The 25357-nt window shown below is 39.2% G+C and overlaps 1 non-coding gene across 1 annotated transcript; it reads left to right on the forward strand.

Moving 5' to 3' along the window:
- Nucleotides 1-360: 360 nt before the first annotated feature.
- LOC116152415 (U6 spliceosomal RNA) lies at nt 361-467 on the forward strand. The gene has a single exon (XR_004136046.1). It is a non-coding gene; the product is annotated as a U6 spliceosomal RNA (small nuclear RNA).
- The last annotated feature ends 24890 nt before the right edge of the window (nt 468-25357 follow it).

Here is a 25357-nt window from a genome sequence, read left to right on the forward strand (position 1 = left end):
CTGGACCCCAGAATCTGCTTTCTAACACGTTTCCTGCTGATGTGGATGCTGCTGTTCTGGGGATCTTGCTTTGAGAAGCACTGACCACTCTAAGATTATCTTGAAGTTCCTTCTTAAGTTTTAGGATTCTAAGGTCAATTTCTGCTTTGGTGATATTATCACTCTTGTATGTTTTTGGTTAGATACATTTCTCCCCCTCTCAAATTTTCAGGGTAGGGTGAATTTGTCTTAACTTCTAAGCTAGTGATTCACAGCCTGGGCTGAACATTAGAATCACCTGATGAACTCGGCTTACAAAAAATTCTGATGCCCAGACTGGACTCCAGATAACTAATTCATGCTTTTTTAAAGCTCCCTCAAGTGCTTGCTTCAGCAGCACATATAGTAAAATTGGAACGATACAGAAAAGATTAGCATGGCCCATGCACAAGGATGACACGCAAATTCGTAAAGTGTTCCATATTAAAAAAAAAAAAGGTCCCTCAAGTGACTCCAGTGTACAACCAAGGCTGAGAGTCACTTCACAGAGTAAAAGGTTAGATTGGGAGATTTTAAAATGGAGCAGCCGTTCATCTCAAGACACTTCCATAAATTTAAAATCTTAAATTTTAGACTGTATATACATTTTTTAAAGGTATAACTCACAACCCAGATAAAAATTTGCCTTATTTTGACTTCTGTATGTACCTCATTTTAGGCTAATTGCTGAAAGTGGTTGCTGATAGCTAAAAGTTTCTAGTGAGATTTATTCAAGGTGATGGAAAGAAATAAGATCAGAGCAAAAACAAACAAGTCAAAACAGGAGAAGTAGTCTACATAATGGGCCTTAAAGCAGCTGACATTTTGCTTCCACAGAATTGTTTTCTGAGTCAATTCTTTATGCCCTGGTGCCTTTGTTGTAACATCTTAGTGAGTTAAACAGAGGGTTTAAGTCTCTGAGGACTTCTGTTAGTTCCTCACTCCCAACCAACCGTAGCTAGATAAAAAGGGGAATATTCATCAACATGGATGATTGATAACTTGAAATACATTTGAAACATTTTTATTGTGGCAAAATATACATAAAATTTTTCCATTTTAACTATTCTTAAGTGTGTGATTCAGTGGTATTAGGTATATTCATATTGTTAAGCAACCATCACCACCATCTATCTCCAGAACTTTTTCATCATCCCAGACTGAAGCTCTGTATTCATTAAAAAATAACTGCCTATTCTTCCCTTTCCCCCAGGCCCTGGTAATAGCTATTCTATTTTCTGTCTCTGTGAATTTGCCTGCTTTATATTCCTTATGTAAGTGGAATTATAGAATACTTGTTCTTTAGTGTCTGGCTTATTTCACTTAGCATAATGTCTTCGAGGTTCATCCAGAGATTATTTTTGATCAGTTATACTCATGTCACAATTGAATTAGGTCCTTAAAGGTATCAACCTCATTTCAATTAAAAACTCACACAGGATAGAGAACACTCCTATTTCCCTGGAGCCTTTAGGCAGTCCATTGGGATGGGCTGAGGCAGTATACATTTAGTCCTGCCCTCCTAGTTGCTCAGTCCAGACACCTGAATGTCATCATTATTCTCCCCTCTTCCTTACTCTGACATTCTTATTCTTGCCCAATAAATATTACTGATTCTACCCCTCAATAGCTCCCTAAATCCTCCTTTATCACTGAACTAACCTCAATTCAGACATCCATCTGTTCTCACTTGGATCAGTATCAGAGCTTTCTAACTGGTCTCCCTGGTTATCACTGCCATACGTCATCACATCATTAATTCAGTCAACGAGTATTGTACAAACATTTCTTATCAGGCACTGAGCTGGCCTCTTAAGTTACAGAGTCTTGTGTATAGCCATTTGAGCCATTTGTCTCAATAAAATAAATCTGGTTATACCCAAGCATGTATGATTCTAGAGCCCAGCTTTTCCCAGTCCACTTACTGCTTTTCAGTAAAAGATGGGATGAAAATTCAGGACTCTTGGTAGGTGAAATCAAGGGGTCAAAATAAGAAGAGGAAATTTAAGAGTAATAAGTACAGAGTCCTACATCTAATTCGAAAGGAAAATCAAGAGCTTATGTATAGAAATGGGGAAACCTGGCTTTGCAGCAGCTCATATGGGAAAAAAAGACCTTGAAAGTTTGGTTATCAGCAAATTTGATATGGGTTAATAGTGTGAAGAGACCCCTTACAAGAGCTAGTCACATTTTAGGCTGCATTAGTTATGGGTCATAATAATGCCTGCTCAAATTTGGGCAGTTCATTGTCTTCAGAACTATAAGCTGTATTCTAGAAAGAATATTAACAAACTAGAAGACGTGCAGGGCAGTGGTTCTGAGGTGTAGAACTGGGCCTTAATTGAACTTGGGGGAGTATATGAAAAACACAGATTCCTGCAATTGATTCTAATGCATATCTTAGGTACCACAGAAATGGAGAATGTGAAGACTGTGATCTGGAAAATATTGAAGGAAGTAGATATTTAACTTAGAGAGAGCTCTATGGGGAGATGTAATAGGTGTTTCCAAAATCTGAAGGATTGCCATTTGAAACTTTAGATAGCAGACTGAGAGGAAGGTATAGAATGATCAGGGAAGAATTTACTAATAATGAGAGCTGTGAGGTTATGAACTAAGCTGTCCCAGGAAAGACTAAAGAGGAGCCCAGATGTCAGGGATGCTGTAGGGCAATAATTCAAACTTTAATGTGCATATGGATTGCCTAGGGATCTTATTAAAATGTAGATTCTAATCTAGTAGGTTTGGAGTAGGGCCTGTAATTCTACATTTCTAACCAGAGTTTCCTGATGCCAGTACTTCTGATCTGTGGACCACATTTTAGCAGAAGGCTGTAGTGAATGCCTACTGGTTGGCCAGATGACTTAGATGATGTCTCAGGGCAGAATGGGTTTTTAGGAAAAACTGGAGTCCTTCAGCACTTTTGGTGTGGCCCATATTTTAATTTGTTTAATTTTTCCATTTCTCTAGAAACTTGGTATTGTAGATGAGTGACCCAAGAGCATGAGCTTCAGAATCAAGTAAACTTCGGTTTGTGTCTTGTCTTCCTCATTACTAGGATTATGAAGCTGGGCAAGTAACAACCTATCTGAGCCTCATTTTCTTCACCTCTGTTGATCTCTCACTGGGTTTTTATGAGCATCTCATGTGTTAATGTATGTACGGTGCTCAGTGTACAGCAGGTGCTTGATAGGTGCTATCTGTTACTGTATTTATTATTCATTTAAACATGCATCAGCTTTGCATTGTTACCCTTCCTACTCCTCCCGTGTTCTTGGCAGATTCTTGAGAGCTCTGCACTTAGAGTGTGCCAGAGGAATCTCAGAGGCCAGGCATTCTCTCAGATTTCTGTGAGATTACTGGAAATACTTTTCTGTGTGTCTCATGTCCTTACTGTTGGCATTTTCTTACCTTCACCTTCTGAAATCAGGATATTTTATCTACTAGATTCTGAACAAAATTACCTTAATATTTGATTTCCTGACCCCATAAGCCAGTTTTTCCATTTAGATGTTATAGTAGATGCTAGTGGATGTCTGTCTGGTGTCCAATCCTCTGTTTTCTCTCCTATAGAACTCTTTTTTTCTTCAGTTATTCATACCTATAAAAGCATTCGTGTGCCTCATGGAAGCCAGTCAGCCTTCAGCTGCATATGGGCCTGCCTGATTTAAAGGTTTCCCCATTCTCTTTCCCAGTGATTGGTTCAGGAGTTGGCATGGAAAGAAGTCTGTAGAGGGGTGGTTCTAGGAGATATTTCTTTGCTCCAAGGAAAAGCCAGAAATTTGATCTCTTACTTCTTTTGGATTTTGTCATGTGGGGAAGTGACTGGCATCTGTGGAGACTTCTTGCTGCCCATCTGAGGATGAAGCTTGACTCTGAGTGTGGCAGAGAAGGATTAAAGGATCTGAGTCCTTGATTATATCACCAGGCCACAGAAGCTCTTCTCTCCTCTCTTCATCCATCCATACTACATAAACATTTGGATAAAATTGGAAATTTTTGATGTTTGGGATTATTTTCATATATGATTTGTAAATTCAGGATCAGTTCAAAGACTGAGGATGTTGACTCTTGATTATCTCCCTCTCCAAGTTTCATCCACAAATGCCAGCAGGGAAGTGGGCATGGAAGTACCTGAGGCATCTGAAGGGTGCCATTCAGATCCTCATTCTATCCACTCCTTTATCCCATGGCCATTAAACCCAGGCATCCACCTTGACTTGTTGGTTTTTAGGGAAGATGTTTTTCTTCTAAACATCCAGATCAGGCCTTAGTACAATAGGGGGCCACATAACTCTTTACACCCCAGGGCAATAATGACAACTGATAGAATAATGAATAAAGGAAAAAGTCTGTGTTAGTGTGCTGTCCTGCTACTTGACTGCTATATGAAGGATTTAGCTTGTGTATTCTCAATGCTGGAACTTGGAATTGCAAGTGAAATAGATCCTGAACTATTCAACTATGAGAACCTTGGGTGTGAAAGGTTCTCCTCTGAATAGTCTTGATACAATCCTGTGCCCCACCCTCTTGTAGCCTTCTGATATACTCTTTATACTTATTTTTTTACATTAAAAAATCTTTATTTTTTCCCAGTTTTATTGAGTACAAGTTACAAATAAAAATTGTGTACATTTAAGGTGTACAGTGTGATGTTCTGATACACATTTGCATGGTTTAAATAATTAATTACCACAATCAAGTTAACATACCTGTCACCTCACATAGCTACCACTTAAGATCTACTATCTTAGCTGATTTCAGGAATACATTATTATTAACTACAGTCACAATGTTGTACATTACGTCTCCAGAGTGCATTTGTTTCTAACTGAAAGTGTGGGCCCTTTGACTAACATCTCCCCATTTCCCCCACCCCTCAGCCCCTGGCCACCACCATTCTACTTTCTGTTTCTGTGAGTCTGACTTTTTTAGATTTCACATGTGAGTGAGATCATATAGTACACTCTTCACGTTGCAGACCGTTCTGACCTTTCTTAAGAACATTTTTTGATCATGCCATTCTCTTGCTTAAATACTTCTGTTGGTTCCCTATCACTTAGGAATAAAATTTAAATGTCTTTCCTTACTGTCCCTCAGTGTCCTGGGCCTGGTGTAAATTCTTTAAGATAAAAAAAAAATCAGGTAATACTTATACATGATTAAAAATGAATAGAACAAGCAGGCTCATAAGAGTGCCCTGATCCACCTTTCTCATCCATCCTTTATTCAGAAAAGCAACCACTTTTTTTCAGTTTTTTTATTGAGTTATAGTCAGTTTACAATGTTGTGTCAATTTTTGGTGTACAGCACAGTTTTTCAGTCATATATGAATATACATATATACATTTTTATATTCTTTTTTACCGTGAGCTACTACAAGATCTTGGCTATATTTTCCTGTGCTGTACAATATAAACTTGTTTATGTATTCTATATATACCTGTCAGCATCTATAAATCTCAAACTCCCAGTCTGCCCCTACCCAACCCCCTCCACCCTGGGAACCACAAGTTTTTATTCTATGTCTCTGAGTCGTTTCTGTTTTATATTTAAGTTCATTTGTCTTCTTTTTTTTTTTTACTTTTTTTTATTGAGTAATAGTCATTTTACAATGTTGTGTCAAATTCTAGTGTAGAGCACAATTTTTCAGTTATACATGAACATCCATATATTCATTGTCACATTTTTTTTTCGCTATGAGCTACCACAAGATCTTGTATATATTTTCCTGTGCTATACAGTATAATCTTGTTTATCTATTCTGCATTTTAAGATCCCAGTCTGTCCCTTCCCACCCCCCGCCCCCTTGGCAACCGCAAGTTTGTATTCTCTGTCTATGAGTCTGTTTCTATTTTGTATTTATTTATTTATTTATTTATTTATTTATTTATTTATTTATTTATATTCCACATATGAGTGATCTCATATGGTATTTTTCTTTCTCTTTCGGGCTTACTTCACTTAGAGTGACATTCTCCAGGAACATCCATGTTGCTGCAAATGGCGTTATGTTGTCGGTTTTTGTGGCTGAATAGTATTCCATCGTATAAATATACCACATCTTCTTTATTCAGTCATCTGTTGATGGACATCTAGGCTGTTTCCATGTCTTGGCTATTGTAAATAGTGCTGCTATGAACATTGAGGTGCAGGTGTCTTTTTGAAGTAGGGTTCCTTCTGGATGTATGCCCAGGAGTGGGATGAAAAGCAATCACTTTTAATCATTTCTAGTTTATTCTTTTGGTGATATACCTATCAAAAAGCTTGTATTAATTCTTACTTGCTTTTCAACTTTAGAAATCATCCATTTAATTCTTGCTATAATAAGTAAAATTTTGCCTAGCTTACACAGTTGTCCCATCTTTTTCACCTCTCCTCAGTACTGTTATATCATCATAGGTTCATAATCTTTTATGTACAGTTTTAAAATTAAAAAAGCTATGAAATTGAAAGCTTTTTTTTTTGAAAGCTTGGTGTCAAAGCCCATTTGCTGACAAGTCCAGTCTCTAAAGTATCTCACGTGTGGTAAATTGTGATGAAGCATCTACAGAGGCAAATATCTCTGGGGAACAAGTGGCTGTTGCCCTTGACCACTGTGGCAGTAATGATGACCACAAAGGATATAGCCTGGGATACTTGGGAAGCTTAGAAGCTTAAATTCTCAGCTCTAGTTACAGAGAACCAGAGAGCTTCTAAGGCAGCCCTAAAAATAACCTCATTTCTTACAGCCACAGAGCCAGTCTTGCTGAAAATGAAACACAAAATTTAACTGAACTCACAGCTTTGCCATGTCTTTTTCATAAGAGTTAGGACATTGAGAAGGAATGAGACCTTAAGACTTGGAAGGGGGACATCGTACGGACTCAGGTAGAGCTTAGAATCTTGGATCCCCAAGTCATACCAAGCTTCTGTTGGTGGTGGAAGCAGGCTACCCTTCTGCATCCAAGAAGACTAGCCTTCTCTAGGTTGACAATTGTAATAATTCTACTTGGGGCAGTTGCTTTAGAAGAGGATGCCTGTTGTCCTCAAGACCCACTCAGATCTCTCCTTGTTGTCATTACATCCATAATTAGGGAGGCAAGCACAAAGTCTGATGTGGGAGGAAATATCAGAAGAACTGAAGTGCTTGCTGCTGTTGAATACATAAAAGACATGAGCTTCTACTGCTTACTGCATCCTTGTTTAACTTGTCTGTTTGGCCTTTGAAGTAATCAGAAGAATCTTGGAGAATGACCATAGATGATTGTATACTTAATTCCAATTTTATCTGCTCTTGCAGGTATGGTGTATATACTGGAGCAAATTAATACAGCCCTGGGCACCTAGTACTCAGATAGTGATCCAGAAAATTCTTTTTTCTCTTTCCAATTTGTAGGTATCACCAGAAGCAATTTATTTTTACCTGAAAGAAACAACAGTATATTTCCTCAGTCTTGCCTCAGGTCTATACCACCTGTCCTGCCCTGCACTCTGTCATAATATAGTCCACCAAAGCCTTGGATATTTTGACATTTCGTGCAACATTTATAATGGACCACTATTTTGATGCCTGTGTTAATTAGATCTGATGAGCAGAAAGTAAAAGGTACTTAGGATGCCTATTGAGACATATATGAACCACAGGGTGGGAGATAAAGCATATGAGCATTCAGGAGTCTGTCTCCTTAGTGAAGTTTCCGGGGGTCCAGTTGAGACAGTTCCTGCAAGGTGAAAAACAGGTTGCTGTATCTTTCATCGTCTGCCCCCAAAACGAGGCACAACACTAGGATGCCTTTTTGGATTTTGGAGGAAACACATTTGAGTATGGTATTTCCACCGTTTGTAACCTTTCAGTGTTGGATGGATAATACATCAAGGGAAGGGTAATGATCTGGTTGCAGAGTCTACCATGCATGGCGTTGTGAGAGAACATTTGCTTGGTGAACTGAATTTCAGCTAATTTCCAGTTAATTCCTGCCCTATTCCTGTTGTCCTTCACACACTCCGAGTTTGGAGCCTGTTGTACGCAGCAGAAGCTGTTGACGCCTAGCACCACCTCCCTGCTGCCCACCTCTGAGTTGGCCTGAAGTCCCAGTTCCTGTAGATACTGATAATTTTCTACCTCAAGTACCTGCCTTTTTCTACTTGGAGGCTTTCTCTGTGGCCAGGAGAGCTTGGCTCAGCATGCAGAGTGGCCTGAAGGTGCTGGAGGTCTAAGCCTCCAGGGACAACCCTCACCCACTGAGGGATGGAATTTGTTGAATAAATACTCAGCTCTGAGGTGCATTACATCCCCACTGAGATCAAGGCCTAATTGCCCACAACTGTCACCTTCAAATTTACATGCACTTTATTGGTTTTTTCTCCCTTTTTCTCCCCCATCTCCTTTATTATGCTTTTTTTGCATCACCTCCCAAATAAACTACCAGTACACAAGTCTTTGTCTTGGGGTCTGCTTTTGGGATACCCCAAGTTTGGATGTCTGTCAAGAGCTCTGTCCTTGGTTGCAACCACTCTGTGCATAGACTGTGGCTTCCTCTTTTCTGCTTCATGAGTCCACACCGTTTCTAGTGCTTTCCACCGTGGTGAATTCTTTTGTGCATCCACTGACGACCTCCTTCCTATATCTTTGTTGTCGTCTTATTCCTTTTGTGCTCCTTTCTGTCATTTTATTAGTGTGTGAAGGGGGTGAGGCGACATATATCCTTGCTTCTGTGGCCTTCTTCAGTCAAAGCCTGCCTCATCTCTTTAACATGACTTCCTATTCTGCCATCATTTGCCCACAATCCCATGGTCATGGAGCCCTCAAATCTGTGTCCCTCTTTCATGCCTTTGCATGTGCTCTCCCCTTGCTTGGAATTTTATTCTTGTTTGACTGGTACATTCCCACTGAACCCTCAGATTTCTGCTCAAATGTCAGCTCTTCTGTTTCATTCCCCCTAAGTTTTCCCTCCTTCTCTAAGCAGTAGTAATTATGAGCTCACAATCTGTCTCCTTTATGTGGTTATATGTTCTTTAAGGGCAAAGGCTGTACCTATTTTTCTAGCACTGTATTCCCAGTACCTGGCACAGTGCCCAGGCTGGCTCATAATAAGTGCTTGATAAATACTTGTTGAATGAACAAGTGAATGTATTCCTTATGGGTAAGAAGGCCAACTTGGCTTGACATGTCAGCACCTAGAATGGGATCTCGTATGAAGATCAGCTCTCCATAGTGACTGCAGGGGAGCTATCTCCAACTACCCTTTGGGGGAAGTGCTTATAGGGTGAACATTTGGGGTAGACAAGGGGAGGCTGGAATGCAGCAGTTTGGTGGCAGGGACGTGAGTAAGAAGTGAAGTTGCTGTGTTTTGTCCCAGTGTTTGTCTACAGTCACCTTGAAATTGGTGCTAAAAATGAGTTGAATTTGTGATGCTTGGTCTTTCACTATTCCTTTACCAGAGGCTGTGTAGTCCAGAGGTGAGGAGCTGGAGCTGAGTCTTGGGTTTAAATCCCCAGCTCTGTCACTTCCTTATTTTGTAATTTGAGGGCAAGTTATTCAAATTCTCTCTGTCCCAGTTTAATTATCTGTTCTAAGGTTCAAGTGAATATCATTTATTTATAATGCATTATTTATTATATTATTATACATATGTATTATATAGTCACTTAGAGCCCAAGCAGAGCACATACTGTTAGATATTATTAATGTAACAATTACCAGGTGACTAATGCAAGATTTTAGGGGGTCAGGTGGTTTGCCCATAGCCACAAAGATGTTTGGGATGGGTCTAGAGTGATAACTATATTTGAGAGTCATGAACCATTAAAAAAAAATCCCAGCTGCTAGCAGCCTGCAGGCACTGGCTGCACCTCAGTGAGCAAAAGGATTTGTCAGAGACACTTAGAGCTATGCATGGATCCAGGCAACAAAACAGGATGATTCAGAAGTCTGTTTGATTTCCATCATTCAAACTCCTACGTATTTGGCATCAACAGCTGGCTGTTCCCTGAAGGGCTCATTCAAGCCCAAGTCACTGTGTTTTGTCTCTGTGGGCATGTGGATGCAAAGAGGAACTGAACCTCAGAGAAACTGGTCCTTTGATATTGAAAATGCCAGCATAGTTTCACTTTGGTTATTATGTACCAAACTGTATTAAAAATGAATCTAAAAATACTTCTTCAGTAGTGATAAACATTGTTAAAATTGAGATAAAGGTGATTAATGTCAAAGCTTCAGGACCCAGGCTTCTCTGGTGAGGTCATGGGCTCATGACAAAGATACCTGGATCTCATCTAGTTCAGTTCTCCCTGTGGACCCCTCTGGACTGTGGGTCTTTAAAAGTTTGCTTGGAGGAGTTTTGTTGCCTCCATACTTTGAGTTGGAAGGTGGGACTAAGGAAGTAGACCAGAGTTAAATTGTTAAAGGATATTTTTATTCCTGGAAGAGCAGCAGGTGACAATAGTGAAGTCAGCCTGCATCTCTCAATGAGTCTTTCCTTTTTTTATTTTGTATTATTTATTTATTTATAATTATTTTAATTTTCTTTTTCAGTTTTTAAAGTTTACACTTCATTTACAGTTACTACAAAATACTGGCTGTATTTCCCGTGTTGTACAATACATCCTTGTAGCCTGTCTTACACCCAGTAGTTTGTACCTCTCACCTCAACCCCTGTATTGCTTCCCTCCACATTCTCCACTGGTAACCGCTCTTTTATTCTCTATATCTATTAGTCTGCTTCTTTTTTGTTGTAGTTGTATTCACTAGTTTGTTAGGTTTTTTTTTAGATTCCACATATAAGTGATAACGTACATTGTTTGTCTTTATCTTATTTTGCTTAGCATAATGCCCTCCTCTTCCAACCATGTTGCTGTAAATGGCAAAATTTCATTCTTTTTATGACTGAGTAGTATTCCATTGTATACATATACCACATCTTCTTTATTCATTTATCTGGGATGAACACTTAGATTGCTTTCATATCTTGGCAATAGTAAATAATGCTTCTGTGAATATTGAGGTGCATGTATCTTTTTGAATTAGTGTTTTGGGTTTTTTTTGGGATATATACCCAGGAGTAGAATTTCTGGGTCACATGGTAGTTCTATTTTTAGTTTTTTGAGAAACCTCTGTATTGTTTTTCATGGTGGCTGCACCAATTTACATTCCCATCAACAGTGTACGAAGGTTCCTCTTTTCTTCACATCCTCACCAACATTGGTTATTTGTGTTCTTTTTGATGATAGCAATTTTGACAGGTATGAGGTGAGATCTCACTGTGGTTTTGATTTGCATTCCCTTGATTTTAGCGATGTTGAGCATCTTCTTACGTACCTGCTGGCCATCTGCATTTCCTCTTTGGAAAAATGTCTATTCAGATTTTTTGCCCATTTTTAAATTGAGTTGTTTGATTTTTTGATGTTGTATGAGCTGTTTATATATAGTGGATATTAATCCATTATCAGTCACATTATTTTCAAATATTTTCTCCCATTCAGTAGATTGTCTTTTCATTTTGTTGATGGTTTCTTTGCTGTGCAAAACCTTTTAAGTTTAGGTAAGTCCTTCCTTTCTTTAAATATCAATTGTTGCTTTGAATCATATAATTACTGTCTTATTTTGTACTTTTTGTTTTAATTATTTAGTGGTTGCTCTAGGGTTTACAATGTGCATCTTATCCCATTTTCCTTCAAATAATATTATATTACTTCCTGAATAATATAAGAGCCTTACAAGAGATTGCTTCCATTTTCTTCTGCCATCTTTTGTGCTATTATTGTCATACCATTTAATTTTACATCTGTTATAAAACCTATTATGCACTTTTATACCTTTTTGCTTTAAACTTTAAATTATCTTTTATAGAAATGTAAAAAAAACAACAAAAAAGTTTGTTGACTCACATATTTACTCTCTGATGCTCTTCATTCCTTTGTGTAGATCTGAGTTTCCATCCAGAATAATTTTCCTTCAGCCATAGGAACTTCTTTTTACACTTGTTTGTAGTGTAGATTTGCTAGCAACAAATTCTTTCAGCTTTAATTATTCCAAAAATGTCTTTATTTAACCTTTTTTTCAGGGAGGGGACTAACAATTGGTTAAATATGTACATCCATAGAATGAAATATATGCAACAGATTAATGCAGAAATATTTAAAGACATTTGCTGTGTATTAAATGGAAAATAGAAGTTTATGGAGATGGATATACAGTAGAATGACATTTTTATATTAAAAAAGTATATATGTATATTTAATCATAGAAAAACCCTGGAACAATATGCATGGGACTGTAAAGAGTGGTATTTCAGTGAAGTAGCTTTTTGCATATTGGAATTTTTAAAGTTTCTAAAATGAATCTGCATGACTTTTATCTTTAGAAAGTAAAATTTGTTTAACCTATTTGATTTTTACTTAAAATCTTTTCATACTATTAAAATTCATAAATCAATAAAAAAAATGTTTTAAGTAAATGTCATTTAGACTATCTCCTAATAATACAAATGCTAATTGGTAGGGTTAAATGTAAAGCCTGTTTATGAATTCTGGGCTTTGCAAATATGAATGATAGGGGGAAAATGAGACATTTTATAAGACTACTGGGAAAACTAAAAGGGCAGTGCATTGACTTCATATATTCATTGAAGTTGAAGAAATCTTTTTAAGGAGATAAAATAGATAAAATATTAGCAATACAGTTCAGTTCAGTCTCTTTTCCTATCTCCCTCTCCTGATGTCTTATTTCCTCTCTTTCCCTAATGAACCTCTCTCAGGAGCTGGGTGGATCTTCTTCCAGTCCACATGAAAATACTTTTACATAGGAGGGGAAGGTACAGCTCAGTGGTAGAGCGTGTACTTAGCATGCACAAGGTCCTAGGTTCAATCCCTGTACCTCCATCAAAAAAAAAATCTAATTACCACCCCCCAAAATTAAAAAAAAAACCTATAAAAAACACTTTTGCATAATACATTTATATATTAGTTGCTGATACAGAGTAATATTATAATGCATATGTGCTCTTAAAGTTTCCATAAGTGATGTCTTATACAAAATTCTGCCTCCTTTTTCCCTGATTCACATTTTATTTCGACATCTATCCATTTTGATTCCAATAGAGACACAGACAGCAAAGTGGTTAGGATCACAGGATCTGGAGTTAGACTGTGTGGGTTGAATTCCAGTCCTACCATTACTAGTGTGTGACCTTGGGCAAATTCCCTGTCTTCTATGTGCCTTAATTTCTTTATCTGGGACATGTGGATTCTAATAGTCTTTACCTTATTGGGTTGTTGGAGGATAAATTGAATTAAACATGGAAAGCATGTAGAACAGTGGCTGACACAGAAGGTGCTCAGTAACTGCTGTTCGTTGTAACTGTTATTAAAGATGCCCCTGGCTGTCCATCACGAAGACAATGTTGACTTGTTTATTTCTGTTGCTATGGTATATTTCCACTAAATCCCACTTGTGTTCTAAGCAAGCATTGCCAACATTGCTGCATGGGGGTGGACTTGAAAGCATTAGCCATAGAACAGAAACTTACCCATTGTAAGCACTTGATGAATTGTACACAATTGTAAACATCTAGGTTACTTCTTTTAACTCTTATGTAGTATTCTAGCTTAGCAGTACATTTCTTCAGGGATGGACATTTAGGTTGTTTCCTATGTTTCTCCATTGAACACAGTGCTGCGATATTTATCCATGTCCAAGTCTCGTTATACACATGTGGGAGAACAGAATTGTTGGGTTGGGTTTGAATCCAGGCCTGTTTAATGCCAAAGCACTGTGTTATGTTTCTCTCACTTACAGAGTTGTATGTAGAGACAAACTTAATGCATTTTGAGAATGGTGATGACCCATGTCTAATGGAAAAACTCTCCAGAGTTGAACACTGTCTCCTAGAGGCAGAGGCAGGAGTCATCCAGAGGGACCTTTGGCCAAGGAGATACTACAAGTGTCCTCATTCCATAAATGAATCCACATTTGAGCATTTAACTGAATGTGAACGCATGAGACCAACAGAAAAAAAAAGTCTTAAAGGGATGTTGTCAACATGAACAGTTTTTATTGCTCCAAGAATTAGGGTTTATTAGAAAACTAAATTTTAATTTTATTTATTCACACGATACTTAATTGTAGACATTTGTTGCAGATGTGAAAGAGTGATGATTTGTGAGGACAAGATGTTTTAAAACATTATTTCTTTTGTCTGACGTAGTAAGCCTTATCATTGAACCAAAAACTATTTAGTTGTCTGTGTATCAAGGAGGTCACATAATTACTGGATGATGTGACTAAGTTTTGGACAAGAAGTGGAGTATTTCAAAATGTCATATTAGTGAAGAATTGTAGAGAAAGAGAAAAAAAGGAGCAGATAGAAGAAAAGAGAACTTCACTGTGGGGGTGGGGGTGAGGCAATAGCAGAAAGTCCTTGCTTTGATGGAAAGCAGTTCAATATCCAGGAGAGAAGACTGTCCATTCTCTCTTGTAAAGTCCATTTTCAGGGATATACTCTACACTCTCCCTCAAGCAGACCTTTCTTAGCCTTTAGTAGGCTCAAAAAGAAAGTTGAAAATTCAGGTTTAGCTACATTTCCTCTTCAGGTCTCTGAGTACCATGATGACAGTTCTGAAGGTGTGTCTAGAAGCTTACTTCTTTGAGTTGTTGGGGCTTGGGGCAGCTGGACTTCCAATTCCAGGAAGGTCAGTTCTGGTCAGTAGCAGCCTGAGTCTTAAACCTTACAGCCATTATCCTTTTCTATGTGTGCCTGACATTTGGGAAATTATCTTGAATGACCTGCGGCTTAGCTAGCTATTTGAAGCAAAGAAAGGGGAGAAACTTGCCTCAGAGATGAAGTTAAAACAAAACAAACAAAAACAAACCAAATTGTGCTTTTTAATAAAACAGTTTAAAGAAAAAACAACTTACAGGCATTTTGTTCTTTGAGTGTGACCCAAATGTGTTGAGGTCTAACCATTTCCCTCGTTTCTCTCTTACCTGCTTTGTAGACGGTGTCTTGTCCGGAATTATTCTGTCACCCTTGGGATAAGGATCATGATTTCAATGAGTAACAATAGACAACAAATTAATAACAGAATCCACAGATATGTTTCCTTGGTTTCAGTTGCTATATATTTTGGGTTAAAATAAGTCATTTAGAAAAAGGAAGAAAGGATCAATTAGTCTATGATAAACTAAAAGGAAATACTGTAAAACATGGATTCCAAGCTTATAGCAAACTTATTTCACAGAATTTCAAACTAAAAACAATTAAATAGATAATGTTTTTAATGATAACAAGTATGATTTATGAAAGACCCTGGGGATACAGAATTTATGGAGGATAGAAAATAGATCAGAGAATGGCAGAGAATTTATACTTTATGAGTGCTAGGTTTGTTTATCCCCTCTTGATGAATAGCTTTTAACATAAATTCAAGGTTTTATAGGAAAACATAACTGAAATCCCTTCTTATCCTATTCTTTCAGAAAGGCAGTGTAGTGAGTAGAAAGGATGTGGGCTTTGCATCATATCTGCTTCAAATCCTGGCTCCACCACTCATCCAGCTATATGATGGTGGCCGTATTATGTATTCTACCTGAGTGACCTATTTCCCACCAGTAAACCTTGCAGGTTGCTGTTTGTTAACTAATCAAGTAAATTTCTCCAAGGTTCATCTGCATGTGGGTTTTAGCTGAGCATCCAGTGACAGCATGAGTATTCAGGGAACACCCTTACATACCATTCCTGTTGATTTATAAATGGTGACACTAACAAATTACAGTTAGGAATGCTTATAACTATTATAAGCATTTCTAAGTCTTTATTTACTTAATCTTAAAAAATTAGAATCTCTAAAGTATGTAACATTAAGCACTTATTGTTTATTTTGATCTCAATTCAGTGTGTAAAGTGTTTCTATGAATTGTATGTGATTCTGACTGTCACAAGATGGAGTCTTGCCTGAATCTGCTAATCTTTTTTTTTTTCACAATCTTTAGTCTTATGTAGTTATCATTTGCTTTCTCAAGAATTTAGCCATTGGGATCATTTGTAGCAGCAAAGCATAGAGGCAATAAGCTTTGACCCTGAAATCAGATTGCTCGGGTTCAAATCTCAGTTCTGCTACCTACTTGCTGTGTGGCCTTGGGTGAATTACTTACCCTCTCTGGGCCTCAGTTTCCTCATCTGCAAAAAATGGGATAATAATATGCTGTTGTTAAGAGGACTAATTGAGTTAATCTTTACAGAGCCTGGCCATATTCTAAACTGTAATTGCTAAAAAAGTCTGAAAGAATGAAATTGTTAATTTTACAAATGAATTAAAATGGATGAATAAAATACTTTAGTATATTTATACTATTAAGATACTATTAACTATTAAATTAATAACTGTTAAAATGTTAGTATAGTGTACATTATTCCTGATACAGTTATTTAAGAGAAATATCTATGTGAAGCATATGAGTCGTAGTAGATACTCAGTAAACAGTAGCCATTTATTATTATTATTATTATTTTATTATTATTATAGAATTATCATAATTCTATAATATTGTAATTATCAGGAAAGAAACATATGCTAGATTATATTTAAAGGGCACTCATTAGGTTCAGCTCTGTCTATAGGGACTGAAAGAACAGCTTTTTAAAAGCACATTGCTTTCAGTTTCAGTAGCAATGTGGTGACTAATGCTGAGTACTATTACTGTCTGAAAGCCACGTCATCTGTGTCTTGTGTGGCGGGGGCGTTGGATCTGGGTGGTTGGGGGCTGTGTGAGTAGGTGGCAGGCGAGGGTCTGGAGGCTTTTGCACTCTGGCCCTTTGCTCTCCTCACTGCTCCCACAGGACCTATTTCCAAGTGGCAGCCTTGAGAGCCACCTGCCTAGGGTGGCTGGTGATGAGGCCACCTAGGTGGGGGCAAGAAGAGGACAACATGGCAATGGATGGTGGATTTTAAGCTGGTTACCTCCCCTGGCTTTCTCACTGACCCTTAGTTCAAAAGCACAGAGGTAGTGGCAGAGAGAACTGGTGGAGCCATGCGGTAAGGGGCTCAGACTCACTGCTCACAAGCTGTGTGACTATTTAATCTCTCAGAGCCTTAGTTTCCTCCTGTGGAAATGGTAGAGTAATTCCTTATATTCAGTTTACATGAGAAATCCCTGTCAGGTGCTTTGCTCAGTGCCTGGCCCAGAGTAAGGGCTCTGTTAGCATGTTATTAGCATATATGGCGGGGTTCTGATGTCACAGTCTATTGAGTGTATCCCTTAAGACACTAATGTGTCTTTTCTTCAGAGCTCCTCTTCAGTAAGCTCTATGCTATCCTAAAAATTGTTATTATCCCCCCACCTCTTCACTATACAATTGTAAAAGGTTTTTTCCATTTCTCTAATGCTATATATTTTAGAACTAAAATTTTCCCAGTAGATGCAGCTATAAAGGAATAAGCTTTCTGACGACAAGACCCAGGCTTAGTTTAGGTCCTTGAGATGCAATCAGTGGGTATTATCAACACCCATTTCAGCTCAGTCTGTCTGATCCCTAGGAAAAGAGATCTTAGCCATTTTGTTCTGGAGGCATCAAATCTATATTTTCTTGTTCTTATGATGAAGTTTGTGCTGTACCACATTCAAAGTCCAGTGCCAGGTTATATATGATGTCACCCAGCACTCACAGTCACTCACTGGCACCATTGAAAACTCTGGTCACACCAGATATCCTGGGTGGCAATGGCAATGTCTTCCCTGAGGCTGACTTTTGGTGGGTTTCTGCAGGAGCCCCAGAGCAAAGGCACAGCATAGACTCCTTTGGGGTATACCTTGGGAGTGAGGGACAAGGAGTTTAAGATCTCAGAATAAAGCCAAAATTGTACCTCACAGGAAATGCTGTTGAGCAGTTTGTGTCTCCCTTTGCACGTGTGCTTCTCTGGTGTGTGTGTGTGTGTGTGTGTGTGTGTGTGTGTGTTTGTGTGTGTGTGTACATGAGAGAGATTGAGAAACTGAGGCGGAGAGAGAGAGAGAGAAACTATCTGCATGGGAGGTGGAAGTGGGATGAGGAGGGAGGTGGAGGCGGGATGAGGAGGGAAGTGGAGACAAGGGCTTCTGTTTTCATTTAGTCCACTTTCCTGGGGCTGGGGCTGGGGGTGGGTGTGGGGGCAGGAAACCAGGAACACAGCTGCAAAGGGGCCCTGAGATATTGCTGGATGTACCAGGTGTGTGGGAGCATCTGCACCTGCCTGGCCATGGCCAGGTGAGGGGGGCTGACTGTGTGTTAGGGGAGGAGGGTGGGGGGCAGCCCAGAAGACAGACTTCCGCTCGTTTCCTCATTCAGGACCGTTCATTCCCGAGATGCTCTGTGCCTGGCACTGTTCCACTCAGACCAGATCCTCGTCCTCTTTGAGTTTGCAGTCTGTGGAGGAAGATAAACATTTAACAAGGGAACAGTTAATCCGTTTCAGATAGTGATAAGTGCTCTGGAGGAAATAGAATTCTGTAATTAAGAAAAACACAGGGCAGCTATTTTAAGAGGCTGGAGAAAGACTCTTTGAGGTGACAACAGAGCAAAAGACAGAAGATGAGAAGAAACCACTCAGGAGTAGGTGAGGGTTGAAGGGAGTGGTGTGAAATGACATGAGTGGAGGCCAACAGTCTAGTAGATGCTCAAAGAACCAGTGAATGTGGGCGGAGAGGGCAGCAGGAGCCAGATCACTATGCATATTGTAGGCCATGAAAGGACTTAGAAATTCCTTCTGAGTGCAGGGGTAAGCCTTCAAAGAAAATAAGCAGGGGAAGAACAAGACTCAGTTTATATTTAAAAAAGATCACTATGGCTGCTGTGTTGGAGCATGGGATTTGAAGGAGCGAGAAGCACAGCTTGCGAGTTCCAGTTTGGAGCATTCTGTGCTTTCCTCTTTTAGAGCTCATCTCACACTGTGCTGGAATTGTTTGATGTCCCCTCATCCCACCCCCAGCAGCCTAGCCATGGCTTAAGGGCAAATAAGTGTTTGTAATTCTCCACCAGCAGCCCTACATGCATACAGGCTCAATAATTGTTTGCTAATTAAATAAACTACAATGAATCTTCCAAGAAGGGGGTGCACGGCTTAGGTTTGGAGTATAAGTATGCTGTCTCTAAGAACATCTGCTTTGAAGGAAATTGTTATGGAGGAAAATCTGTTCCTCTACCTCTTAGATTCAATGATTGGGGGCCTGCAAATTTGACTGTCATTAGACAGATTAACAGGAAAAAATACACAATTTTAATTAATATTTATGTGCACAGGAGTTCACAGAAAGGAAGTGAAACTCAAAGAAGCAGTTAGTCTCTGGAGCTTATATACCTTTCTTAACAAAAGAAAGAGGGTTTGGACTTCAAGGGACAGTAAATTGTGAGGAAGCACCTAGGAAGTATATGTGGGAAACTAATGAAAGATAAGGGCGATTTTAGTAAGTTTTGTTTCTGTAGACTCACCTTGGTGCTGTCTCTCCATCTTCGCTAATAAGGATCACTCTCCTCTTCTGGTATGGGGGAGGGGGACACTTTCACAAAGGAAAATTTATTTTCTGCTTTTAGGCAGATAAGGGGAGGGGAGAGAACTCTTTCTGCATCTGTTGATTCTTACTTGCCTTCAGCTCCAATTCTTACCAAAATTATCATTATGATAAAGTGGCATATTTGGGGTATCATATCATGATTGTCTTCAAGATCTATTTGCACATAAAAGCTCTTAATTTTAAATAATCAGTAACAGCTAATTCAAAAAGATATATGCACCCCTATGTTCACTGCAGCATTATTTACAATAGACAAGATACAGAAACAACCTAAATGCCCATCAGTGAATGAATGGATAAAGAAGATATGGTATATATTTATAAACAGAATACTACTCAGCCATAAAAAGATGAAATCTTGCCATCTGTGACAACATGGATGGACCTTGAGGGCATTATGCTTAGTGGAATTAGTCAGATGGAAAAAGACAAATACCATTTGATTTCACTCATATATGGAATATAAAAAACAAAATAAATGAGTAAGCCAAACCAAGCAAAAACAAATGTGTAGATATGGAAAACAGAGTAGTGGTCACCAGAGGGGAAGGAGTTGGAGATGGGGGCAGAATAGGTAAAGGGTTTCAATTGTATGGTAATGGATGGAAACTAAATTTTTGGTGGTGAACATGCTGCAGTGTACACAGAAGTGGAAATATAATGTTGTACACATGAAACTTATATAATGTTATAAACCAATGTTATCTGAATAAAAAATTACCAAGAGAACCAGTTATATTAGTTAATAGTCATAGCCACTCCACTTCTGGGTCAGGGAATCTGAATCAGAGATGGATGTCTTGGTGAAGAGATACAGAGCAGAGAAATATTAATAAAAAGCTGCCTAACCACTGATGGGATGTATTCCCCTTAAGCAAATTTGGTCTGTAATTTTAGTACTGCGGGAGCTCGGGCAAAGGGCTGTGTATTGTTCAGCTTGACCTCCTCAAGGCCTTAGAGTGGCTGGAGATAGAAGTCACTACATGTTTTTAAATTAAATTGAATGTAAACAGATGTCGTGGAAGATGGTGAGCCATGACTGTAGCTGCTTTGTGGAATGCAGAGCCCACCAAGATGGAAAATGTGATTTCAGAACTGGCTGTGGGAACTAGAGGCAAGATAGGGCTTTGCAGAAAGAGTTTGGGAGAAAATGCCTTGGGTGACGTTTTGGTCTCCTGGGTGATGTTTCTGTATCTGAAGAGGATGAAAAGTTCTCTTCCCTAAGGGTAATTCTGTCAGGTGGCCATATGCAGACTGTTAAGGTCTGGCATTTTCACACCCTGGTGAGCTGAGTGGCAGGTGATATAGTAATATAGTAATACATTGATATACCTGAACTACGTGTAAAGGCAGGTGGAATTCAGAGGGCAACAGGAATCACTAGACCCTTAATTAAATGCTGGAAGGAAGAAAGAGCTACAAAGGGAGAAGGCATTTGTTATCTGTGTTCAGTTATGTGGAAGGAACCTGTATTCATCAGCTGTTGCAGATAAACAAAAGGAGTTCGATAGAATTAGGTGTTTGGGAGAGCTCTCCAACTGTGAGTGTTCTGAGATGCTTTAATTCTGTCACAAAGGAATGAAAATGTTTGCCTTTTCTGATTGGGAATTTATGGGCTGAATTCTGTATGCCAGGCACTGTGCTGGGTGCTCCATATTCATTTTATGTCATCACTGCAACTCTGTGGGGGAGGTATTTTTATACCCATTTTTATGGGTGTGGAATCTGAGGCTTGGAGGATGGTTTGGTTTGTCCAGTGCTATGCAGTGGGTGAGTGGCTTCAGTGCCTGTGCTATTTCCTATATCCCACACCCTCTGGTTGGTGATCTTAACAAAAAGATTCAACAATGATCTTTTGGCTTTCGGTTATTCCCCTTCTTATTTTTGTTGGATTTCTTCTGAAGTCCTGGACCCAGTGGCACATCCTTCTCTAAGGTCTGGTGAAGCCTCTTGGGCTCAGAGTTACCCATCTTGGTTATGGGGATATTCCTGTGCCCTCCCTTTAACCACCGTCTTATTAAATGTCAAGACACAAGGGTATAAATGAGAACCTGCCTCTCTTCCCCATACTGATGGGGGCCATTGTTTACCAGGTCATACAATCAAGCTTTGTAAAGCTGCTCTCTCTTTCCTTAATTTTGCTAGTTTATCCTGGAGAGAAAGAGATAGCCAGGTCACCTGAGGACCCACCTTAGGAAGTGCTGTGAGTGGGAACCAAGGATGCTGCCTTGTGCAGCTTCAAAAAGTTTCATGTTAAATCAGTTGTCAACATTTTAAAATCAGAAAGTTTCATGTAAAAATCCAAATTTCCATCTCCTTTGAAAAATCAGAAGTTTTGCCACTCTCTGTTACCTTGTATCTGGCCCTCTTCATGCCTTACCTTACTTCCTGGCCCCTCTAGATATCTGAGTTTGCAGTCCCAAGGCTAGAACAAAGCTAACTGACCCAAAGGCCAGTTCAGTGTGTAGGCACCAAGAAGGCCATCTGATCATTGAAAGAGTGAGAAAAGTCTGGCTTCTACCTTCAGAGCTTTTAAATGGCCTTCACCTGGATACTGTCCCATGCTGATTGAATCAGAGTCTCTGAGGATGAATTGCTTAAAAAGCTCCCCAGGTGATTATAACCTGCAGCCAAGTTAGGAACCTCTGCTTAGGATTTGCCCATAAGTAACACTCCAGCTTCAGGTCTCTGTGTCAGAGAAATGGGCTTATGAAGTCTTATATCAAGATCACCACATTTTTTGTCTCCCAGCCCTCTGGGCTAGCCCCATTCACCTCATCCTGATTTACTCACATGTAATTGGGCCTTTATGACTTATCTTCCCACCTCCAGAGCTAATATTTCATAAAATTCTGGAGGGAGTAGATGAGAAAGGAAGAGAGAATTATTTCAAAGTTTTTCCTTGAAATGCTCAAACAACAAGACTATCTTATGTCAAATCTTAAGATTCCTAGGAAACAGATAATGATATTTAGAAGCTACTTGATCTTTTATGACCATCTTTGCTTCAGAAATAAAACATAATAATAAAAAATAAACTTGACAGGTTTTTTTGAAGTCTTTTTTTTAATCCCCTCAGGAGAAATTTTATTAGCAAGCACTGAAGTTCATTGGTCTCTGTGTGTATCTGGTGGCTGCCGTGGGCAAAGCTACAGCTTCCATCCATTCCAGCCCCTGCTGCAGGGTGCTAGGCAAAGGCCATGTCCATCAGCGATGTCTTCATTCAAGGCTGCCCTGGCCAAGAGAGCAAATGGCAGAAAATGACATTTGCACTTGGGTATAAAGCATTACAAATGCTTGTCACTGTGGCTCTTCAGGGACCCTCCTCATCAGGCAGGCATAGGCTGAGATCTTTGCTCTGAGGTCTTTGCTGTAAGGCTTCTCCCATCTACCTGGCATTAATGTCTCCATCATAACAGAGCCAGTCCCATTTATTTCACATTTGGAAAGTCAGAGCTTGCACTTGGATCCTCAACATGCCATTTTTGCAGCTTCCCACAGAAAATAATTTTGGTTTTCAGGCAGCAAGGGAGATCTTGGTCATTAGGCAATGTCTTTTGCCATATTTAAAAATTATTTTAGAATTTGAGTTTCATTTTCTCCTTCTCTTTTGCTCCCTCTTTTTTTCACCTCCTTAAAAAATGATCAAATTGATAATATTAAAATGGAAGGAAGGTGTAAGAAAGAAAACAGTAGTTTTCTTCAGAGGATTTGGGTCCAGCTTCCTTCCCACTTGTCTAGGGACCTGAATCCAGTTACTTAAGTTACCAGTTTTATTGCCTACAGAATTGGGAACACAGTGTTTGCTCAAGATGAATATAAATAAGTATTTCTTCAAGGTTTAATTACTTATTATGTTTTGGAGGTTTATCTGTGCACATCAGGCACTCTTGGAAAGCCCCTTGGGGTGTGCTCATGACCTCTTAGATGAGGGGGTCATGGTAGTTTCTGCTGAACTGGAAGTAACTTGAATCTACCCATCTATAATGGGTATAGTCTCATGGCTCAGCTATTGAGCTATTCACGTTTTATAAGGACAGCGTATTGGAATCCTGAAAAGACTTGGCCTTGGAGATCTTTGTAGGGCAAAGCATACTCCCTGACCCCTCACTAGATGATGCAAGGATCCCCTGAGCAGTTCTCATCAACCAGGGAGGATCTGTCAGTCAGGTTATATCAGAATCATTTGGGGCAATTTTTCCCAATGACACTAGCATTCCTTGAAGAAGCCAGCTTGGCCAGTCCCTTGCCAAGAACACTTTCCCCTTCTCTGCTCCAACAATTCCATCATTCAAAGCCTGGCTTGTACCATGACCTACCTTTTCAATTTCCCCAGCCTAAAAGCTTGCCTTCCCTACACTTCTTATTCACTCATTGTCTAAATGATTTATTTGACAATTCAATTAGCAGTTGAAAACCTAGCTTCTGTTCCAGTTGAATGCAATTTGTCTTATATTGCTATATAATTTTTTACTTATCTCTGTCTAGTGGAAATAATACTGATTTGAATTTTAGTTCTGGCTTGACTTCTATATCTTCTATGTGTTAAGCAGTGTATTTAGTTAGACTGTTTGGATTTCAGAACCCAGTTATAAACTGCAATTCTCTTTTTCACCTCACCGCTCAAGCTTAGGCTCTTGCACGATTCTTGTTAATTTAATTTTTTTTTTGGACAAAATCATTGTGGTAGACAGTTTCTAATGTGGTTCCCAATGATCCCTGCCTCTTGATAGTCACGGCTTTATGCAGTCCCCTGCCCTTGAGTGTGGGCAGGACCTAGTGAATAGAATTTGGCAAAAATGATGGAATGTCACTTCGGTGATTAAGTTAGGAGAGATGAATGCTCGTTTTTTTTTTTTTTTTAATAACACAAATTTATTATCTTACCCATTCCACGATGGGTCTTACTGGGCTTAAATGAAGGCTGTGTTCTTTCTGCATACTCTCAGGGAGACTCTGTTTCTTGCCTTTTCCGAGGACTGCTCTTTTGCTGGCATTCTCTCTCAGGCTCTTCTCTCATGCTTGCTCTGGATGGAGAGGGCTGTTTGAAAAGAACTGGGAGTGTCCTCTGAGCAAGAGCCAGCAAATAACTGAAGCCTCAGTCCAACAGCCTATGAGGAACTGAATCTTACCAACAACCACTGAGTTATCTTGGAATTGGATCCTGCCCTGGTTGAGCCTGGAGATAAATGCAGCCCTAGACAACATCTTGTGATTGCAGCCTTTTGAGAGACCCTGGGCTGATACCTTGATTATAGTCCTATGACAGACCCTGAAGCCGAGAACCTAGCTAATCCACACCGCATTCCTGACTCACAGAAATGGTGACATAATAAGAATAGGTTGTTTTAGGGGGCAGCTATAGGTCAAGTGGTAGAGTGCATGTTTAGCATGAGGTCCTGGGTTCAATCCCCAGTACCAAAAATAAACAAATCTAATTACCTTCCCCCTCAGAAAAATAAAAATTTTTAAAAATTTAAAACAAAGAATAGGTTGTTTTAAGCCACTAAGTTTTGTGGTAATTTGTTATGCAGCAATAAATAATGAATACGATCTATGAGATATGTTGATGGATACAGTAGTCTATCTACCTGAAGTATTAGGTTATGCTTCAGTAACAAATGACCCCCAAAGCTCAGTGACTTACATTTACACCCTCAGATGAATGGGTGTAGAGGCCCCAGAGCCTAAGAGAGGGGAGAACTGTTAAAGAACTATCTTTTCCTGAGAAGGGTGGAAAGTTAAGAGAATATGGGGCACTGAAGAAAGCTGAGGATTTTTTTTATCATCTCCATAACCGCCATTGTCACCTCCCTA

This window comes from Camelus dromedarius, chromosome 3 (genome assembly GCF_036321535.1).
Source record: "Camelus dromedarius isolate mCamDro1 chromosome 3, mCamDro1.pat, whole genome shotgun sequence".
Taxonomy (NCBI): Eukaryota; Metazoa; Chordata; class Mammalia; order Artiodactyla; family Camelidae; genus Camelus; species Camelus dromedarius.